The following is a 7,144-nucleotide window of genomic DNA, read 5'->3' as shown; positions in this document are numbered from 1 at the left end:
TGGGAAGTTTTCTTCTATAATTTTGTTGAAGATATTTACTGGCCCTTTAAATTGAAAATCTTCATTCTCATCTACTCCTATTATCTGTAGGTTTGGTCTTCTCATTGTGTCCTGGATTTCCTGGATGTTTTGAGTTAGAATCTTTTTTGCATTTTGCATTTTCTTTGATTGTTGTTCCGATGTTCTCTATGGAATCTTCTGCACCTGAGATTCTCTCTTCCATCTCTTGTATTCTGTTGCTGATGCTGGCATCCATGATTCCAGATTTCTTTCCTAGGGTTTCTATCTCCACTTTGTCTCACTTTGGATTTTCTTTATTGTTTCTACTTCCCTTTTTAGGTCTTGGATGGTTTTGTTTAATTCCATCACCCGTTTGGTTGTGTTTTCCTGTATTTCTTTAAGAACTTCTACCTATTTAGCAGTGTTCTCCTGTATTTCTTTAAGTGAGTTATTAAAGTCCTTCTTGATGTCCTCTACCAGCATCATGAGATATGATTTTAAATCCAAGTCTTGCTTTTCCGGTGTGTTGCAGTACCCAGGACTGGCTGAGGTGGGACTGCTGGGTTCTGATGATGGTGAGTGGTCTTGGTTTCTGTTAGTAAGATTCTTATGTTTGCCATTCGCCATCTGGTAATCTCTGAAGTTATTTGTTATAGTTGTCTCTGGTTGGAGCTTGTTCCTCCTGTGATTTTGTTAGCCTCTGTCAGCAGACCTGGGAGTCTAGCTCTCTCCTGAGTCTCAGTTGTCACAGTACTCTCTGCAGGCAAGCTTTCCTCTTGCAGGGAAGGTGCACAGATATCTGGCATTCAGACCTGCCTCCTGGCTGAAAATGAAGGCCCGAAACAGGGCCTGTCCCAGAAGTTGTGTTGCTTCTGCCTGTCCAAGAAGCTGTATAGCTTCTGAAGTCCACACTCTCACCTGCGAAGACTAATCTCTGAGGGATCAGAGACCCAAGATGGCTCCCCCAGGTGCTCCAGCAGAGCCCTCCCAGGCAGACACCTCTCCTCTGGTGGGGAAGGTGCCCGGATATCTGGAGCCCGAAATGGGGTCTGTCCCAGAAGCTGTGTCACTTCAGCCTGTCCCAGAAGCTGTGTTGCTTCTGTAGTCAGCACTCTTACCTGCTCAGACTAGTCTCTGAGGGATCCAGGACCCAAGATCTTCTCTGTCATTTTTAAGAGAAATGTTCTAGCAGTAGAGTGCCTGGACCTGATGCTGAGAATCTTCCTCCCTCCTTGATGCTTTCTTCTTTTTTTTTTCTCTGATGCTTTCTGAACCTTGAGTATAACAGTTGTATTATAAATGAGTGTGTTGGGGTGGAGATTCCCATGACCCCGTGATCTGCATCATGACCACCAATGGGAATCTGTAATGGTCTCTGCTTGCTGTGAAGGGATGCTTCCTTGATTGGTGGTAAAAGTTATTCTTACCTGTGGGTATATGGGTATGTTTTAGAATGCCAGTCTAGTAAAGTGTCTAGCACCATGTAGTTCGCTGGATTTCTAGTGCCAGGCATAATTTCCCTCTTGTTGGATAGGCTATAAGCCTAATAGATAGCTGTTACTACCAATAAATGAGTAGCACTATTGTATATTTAGGTGCATCTTTTTATGCTGGTCATTATTGGGGTTCATAAGCATCCCAACTAGATAGGACTAGTAATTGCTTCCTTCCCTTGGTAGCTTGCATAGTAATTTCTGATATTATTAAAACTAGACCACAGGAAGGAAGCTTTCAGGTTAGATCCAGCTCAAATCTCCCAAGTCCTGTATCCTAAGTGAATGGTGTCTTTAACAAGAGAGTCTTCCCTCCACCTTCGAAAGGGAAACCAAGAGCAACAACAATGCTCTACATTGTGTTGAAAGTTGCTTGTACACCCTGAGCAATAACTGAACAGTTTCTCAAGACTCCTTCTGGAGTTTTGGTCTATGGCTTTTGTGGGACTCAATACCATCCCAAGTAGCAGAGCTTCATATATAAAGTATGATTTTATATAACTATTAAGTAGTATGAATGCTGGGGGCTTTATTAAACATTCTTGATGCTCGTTCTTCCTCTCTCCCTCTCTGTGGTATTGACCTCCCTCCTTCTTTCTCTTTAGGACTCACAGCTCCACTTTTTAAAATTGCCTACTTGATATCATGTGTATCCTGCTGTTCCCCACTCTACCCTTGATATATCCCGGGTTTTGAAGCTACTCCAATTATATACTCACATCTGAACATCCAGAGCTAGGAACAATACATGAGCGAAAACTTGCAACTTTGTGTTTCTGGGTCTACATTTCTTCACCCAACATGATATTTTCTAGTTCTGTTAATTTACCTGAAATTTTTATTTTTCTTTACAGATAAACAGCATTCCATTGTGTGATGGTTTATATTTTCATTATCCAGTCATTAGTAGAAGGAGAGTTGGGTTGTTTCTATTTTCTATCTATCATGAACAGCAATGAAGGTGGCTGAGCAATTATCTGTGGTGTAGAGCATCAAATCTTTAGGCATATGCCAAAAAGCAGTATAGTTATACATGGCATGTTTATTTTTAGCTTTTTGAGCATTCTCTAATATGGTTTCCAAAGTGAGTGCACCAGTTTACATTCCCAGCAATGGTGAATGAGAGTTCTTTTTGCCTGCACCCTTGCCTGCATTTGCTGTCAGTTGTTCTGTTGATATTAGCCATTTTGACTAGTATGAGATAAAATCTCAAGTAGTTTCCATTTTCACTTCCATAATTGCTAAGAATGATGAATGCTTTTTGAATCACTTGTTAGGCATTTTTATTTCTTCTATTAAGAACTTTCTTCAGATCTATCCTCATTGGGTTTTGTCAGCTTGGTCCAAACCTAGACATACCTATGAAAGAAGAATGTTAATTGAGAAAATGCAGCCTTAAGACTGGCTGTGAAAAATTCATTGATGATCAGTGTAGAAGACCCCATGACTGTGACCATTCCAGGGCACATTCCAGATGGTCTTGAAAGGATAACAAAGACTGAGCAAGTCATAAGGAGCAAGCCAGTAAGCAGCATTTCTCTGTGGCCTTTGCTTCAGTATATACTTCTGGGTCCTTCCCTGACTTCCATCAGTGATAGAGCATGACTAAGAGTCATAGGCTCAAAAATTTGTTTTTATGTCTCACATTATTTTGGTCCTGGTGTTTATTGCAGCAATAGAAATCCTAAGACAATACCCATAGCCCATTTATTGATAAGATCCTTTGTTTTCTTGCTCCTTGCTTTGAGTTCTTTATATTCTAGATAATAATTCTCTATCAGATGTATAACTGACAACAATTCTCTCCCACTTGGTAGGTTTCTTCCTTTACTCAGCTGAGTATTTTCTTAGGTTTTTAGTTTTGTGAGGTCACACTTGTCAAATGTTGACCTTAATTCCTGCGCAGAGTCCTGTTCATAAAGTCCTTTCCTACACTTGTTATTTTTAGGGTATTGCCTATATTTTCTTCTAGAAATTTTAGCATTTTTTGATTTCAAATTGAGGTCTTTGATCTACTTGGAGTTAGTTTCTATGCATTGTGCTAGATAAGGCTCTAATTTCATTCTTCTGCATATGTATATCCAGTTTCCCAGCACTATTTGTTAAAGATTCTGTCATTTCTCCAGTGTGTGTTTTTGGCTTCTCTGTCAAATGGCAGATGCCTGTAATCTACTTGGTTACATTGGTCTATGTGTCTGTTTTTGTGCCAGTACCATATGTTTTTTATTATTATAGTTCTGAAATGTATTTTGAAATCTGGAATGTAATCCCTCCAGTACTGTTCTTCATGCTTAGGATTCTTTTCACTCTCCAGGATCTTTTAGAGTTCTATGTGAATTTTAGGATTTCCTTCCTATTTCTGTGAAGAATGTTGTGGGTATATTGAGTGGAATTACACTGAATCTATAAACACTTTTGATAGAATGCTCAGCTTTGCAAAATCATTTCAACTGATTCATGAACATGGGAAATCTTCCCATTTTCTAATGCCTTTCTAAATTTCTTTCCTTGGAGATTTGAAGTTTCCAGTGTAGAGGTCTTTCTTCCATGACTAAGTTTGTCCCAAGATATTTTATAGTCTTTGATACTGTTGTAAATGGGAGTATCCATTATCTCTTTCTCAATTGGTTATTTGGTGGTGTATAGAAGGGCTACTGATTTTTGTATGTTGGTTAATATCCCACCATTTTGCTGCCACTGTTCATTATTCTACATGTTTTCTGATGGACTTCTTAGAATCTCTTATGTGTAACACCTTATCATGTGTAAAAGAAAGATAATTTTTCTATCGTATTCAAGTCCCTTAAATGTTCTTCTCTTGCCTTATTGTTCTAGCTGTAATGCTTCAAATTCTATATTTAAAAAAGAGTGGGACTAATGTACAGCTCTGTCTCATTCCTGATTTTAATAAGATTGCTTTGAGTTTCTCTTCATTCAGGTTCATGTTGGCTCTAGGTTTGCTATATTATGTTACTTTTATTATGTTGCTGCATGCACCCACTCTTACTCTCTCTAGAACTTTTATCACAAATGTGTGCTAGATTTCATCAAAAGCTTCTTCTTCTGTATCTATTGAGGTGAGCATGTGATTTTGTCATTAATTCTATTTATATAGTTTATTACATATTGAACAATCCCTCTACTTCCATGATAAAGCCAATTTGACTTTGATGGATGATCTTCTTGATATGTGCCTGTATTTGATTGTCAAGTATGTTATTGAAATATTTGCATATATGCTCATCAAGAATATAGCTCCATGACTTTGGTTTTCTTTGCTGTATGTTTGCCTAGTTTTGATATTAGAGAAATATAGCTTGGTGGGAGGAGTTTCAGAGGCTCCTTCTGTTTCTGTTTCTTTTTCTTTTTTAATAATAATTTGTAAAGTATTTGTTCCAAATCTTTGAAAGATTTGTTAGAATTCTGCTGTAAATCTTTGCCTGCCCCAATTTTTTTCTAGAAGACTTTTTCAACCTTCTCGTTTGTTATGGCTTTGTTTAGGTTTTTGATCAATTTTTGGCTTAACTTTGGTAGTTTACATGAATCTAGAAATTCATCCATTTCTTTTAGATTTTTCAACTTAATGAAGTACATGTTTTCAAAGTATTCTCTTATAATGTTCTGATTTTCTTTGGTGTCTGTTAAAATGTGTTTCTTCCTGGCTCTATTTATTTAGGTTCTCTCTCTCCTCTCTCTCTCTCTCTCTCTCTCTCTCTCTCTCTCTCTCTCTCGTTCTTTCTTTTGGTTAATTAAGCCAAGGGACTGTTGATCTTATCTTCTCAAAGAACCAGATATTAGATTAAATGTTTCTTTGTTTTGTTTTCTTTGTTTCTATTTCATTCATTTCTCCATCCTTTTTATTATTTCTCTCCATCTATTGGATTTGGGTTTGGTTTGTTCCTCTTTTTCCTAATTATTGGGTTGCACCATTAAGTCAACTAATTGTACTCTTTCTCATTTTTTAATGTAGGTACTGAGAGCTATAAATTTTCCTCTTAAAATTGCTTATAATGTCTCCTGGAGGTTTTGCTGTTTTGTGTTTTATTTTTGTTTAGTTCCAGGAATTTTTAAAAATTCTCCTTTTTAATTTCTTTTTTGACCCATTCATCATTCAACAATGACTGATTTAATCTACATAAGATTTGCAGTTACCAGAGATTTGTTTGCTGTTAATTTTAAGTTTTTGTTGTATAATGGCCATATTAGATACATGGAATTGTTTCAGTATTTCTCAATTTGTTAAGGTTTGATTTGTGTCTCCAGATGGGGACAAAATAGAGAAATGGTCATTGGCTGCTGAGTAGACTATATATTCTTTATTGTGTAGAATATTTTGTAAATGTGTGTAGAGTTATTTGATATAAGATGTTATTTAATTGCAAAGTTTCTCTATTTACTTTTATCCAAAAAAAAAAATCTATCTATTGGTAAAAATGAGACATTGGAAGGGTATTAATCTAGGCCTTTAACTCCAGTAGTTTGCTTTTGTATGGAATTTGTTGCAGTGGAGTTTGGTACACATACATTCAATATTGTAATCTTTTCTTGCTTGATCTTTGTTTTAACTAGAGTGACATGCCTTGTGTGTCTCTTCTGGTCAGTTTTAGATTGAAATCTATATTGTCAGAGATTATGATGGCAATGGATGTCTGCTTCCAGATCCCATTTGCTTAGAGTACAGTTTTTCACTCTTTTACTTTAACTGGTGTCTAATTTTAAATCTGAGATAAGTTTTATATAAGCAACAGACTGGTAGGGATGGTTTCTTTTGTTTTATTGTGGGAGAGGGCTCTTAAGATTTTGGTGGGTTTTGTTTGTTTATTTGTTAGTTTTGTGTTTTGTTTTATTTTTGAGACAGGGTCTCACTGTATACTTCTGGCTGTCCTGGAACTCAGTGTATAGCTCAAACTGTCCTCTGTCTCCCAAGCTGAGATTAAAGACGTGTACCACTGTACTTAAATTTTAGATTTTGTTTCTTAATCTGTTCAGACGGTTTATATCTTTTGAATGAAAAACTGGGACTATAAATATTTCAACTTATTTAAAGAGAGGGGTGTGTGTGTGTGTGTGTGTGTGTGTGTGTGTGTGTGTGTGTGTGTGTTGACTATAGTCATTTGGTGATTTGAGTTGGGTTAATTTTTACTGTTTTTGTTTTTGTCATGCTTTGTATTTTATTAATTATAGTGTCACTTGTTTTCAGAGCCTCCCGGCCATACTTCCTCCTCAATCAGTTGAATGCATTGCTTTCAATATGCTTCTTAGGGCTATTTTTTTTTTAACTGTTTGTATCATGGAAAGTTTTTCTTTCTCCATCCACTATAGCTTTTTTTTTCTGGGTCCAGTAATCTAGGTGGGCAGTCAGAGGCTTTTAGAACAGAGTGAATTGTTCCAGGCTCTTCTGGGTTTCTTCTAGAAAGAACTGTTTTCCGGTGTGCTTTCCTCTATATGTGACTTACATTTTTTTCTCTTGTGACTTTTAATACTTTTTCTTTGTTCTCCATATTTAGTGTTTTAACTCTGATATGCCATGTGCATTTCTTTTACAGTCTTTCTTGACAATTAGGCATTCAGTGAGCTTCTTTTTTTTAATTTTTAATATTTTTTATTACATATTTTCCTCAATTACATTTCCAATGCTATCCCAAAAGTCC

Source organism: Mus caroli, chromosome 11 (genome assembly GCF_900094665.2).
Source record: "Mus caroli chromosome 11, CAROLI_EIJ_v1.1, whole genome shotgun sequence".
NCBI lineage: Eukaryota > Metazoa > Chordata > Mammalia > Rodentia > Muridae > Mus > Mus caroli.
This window is presented reverse-complemented; position numbering follows the sequence as displayed.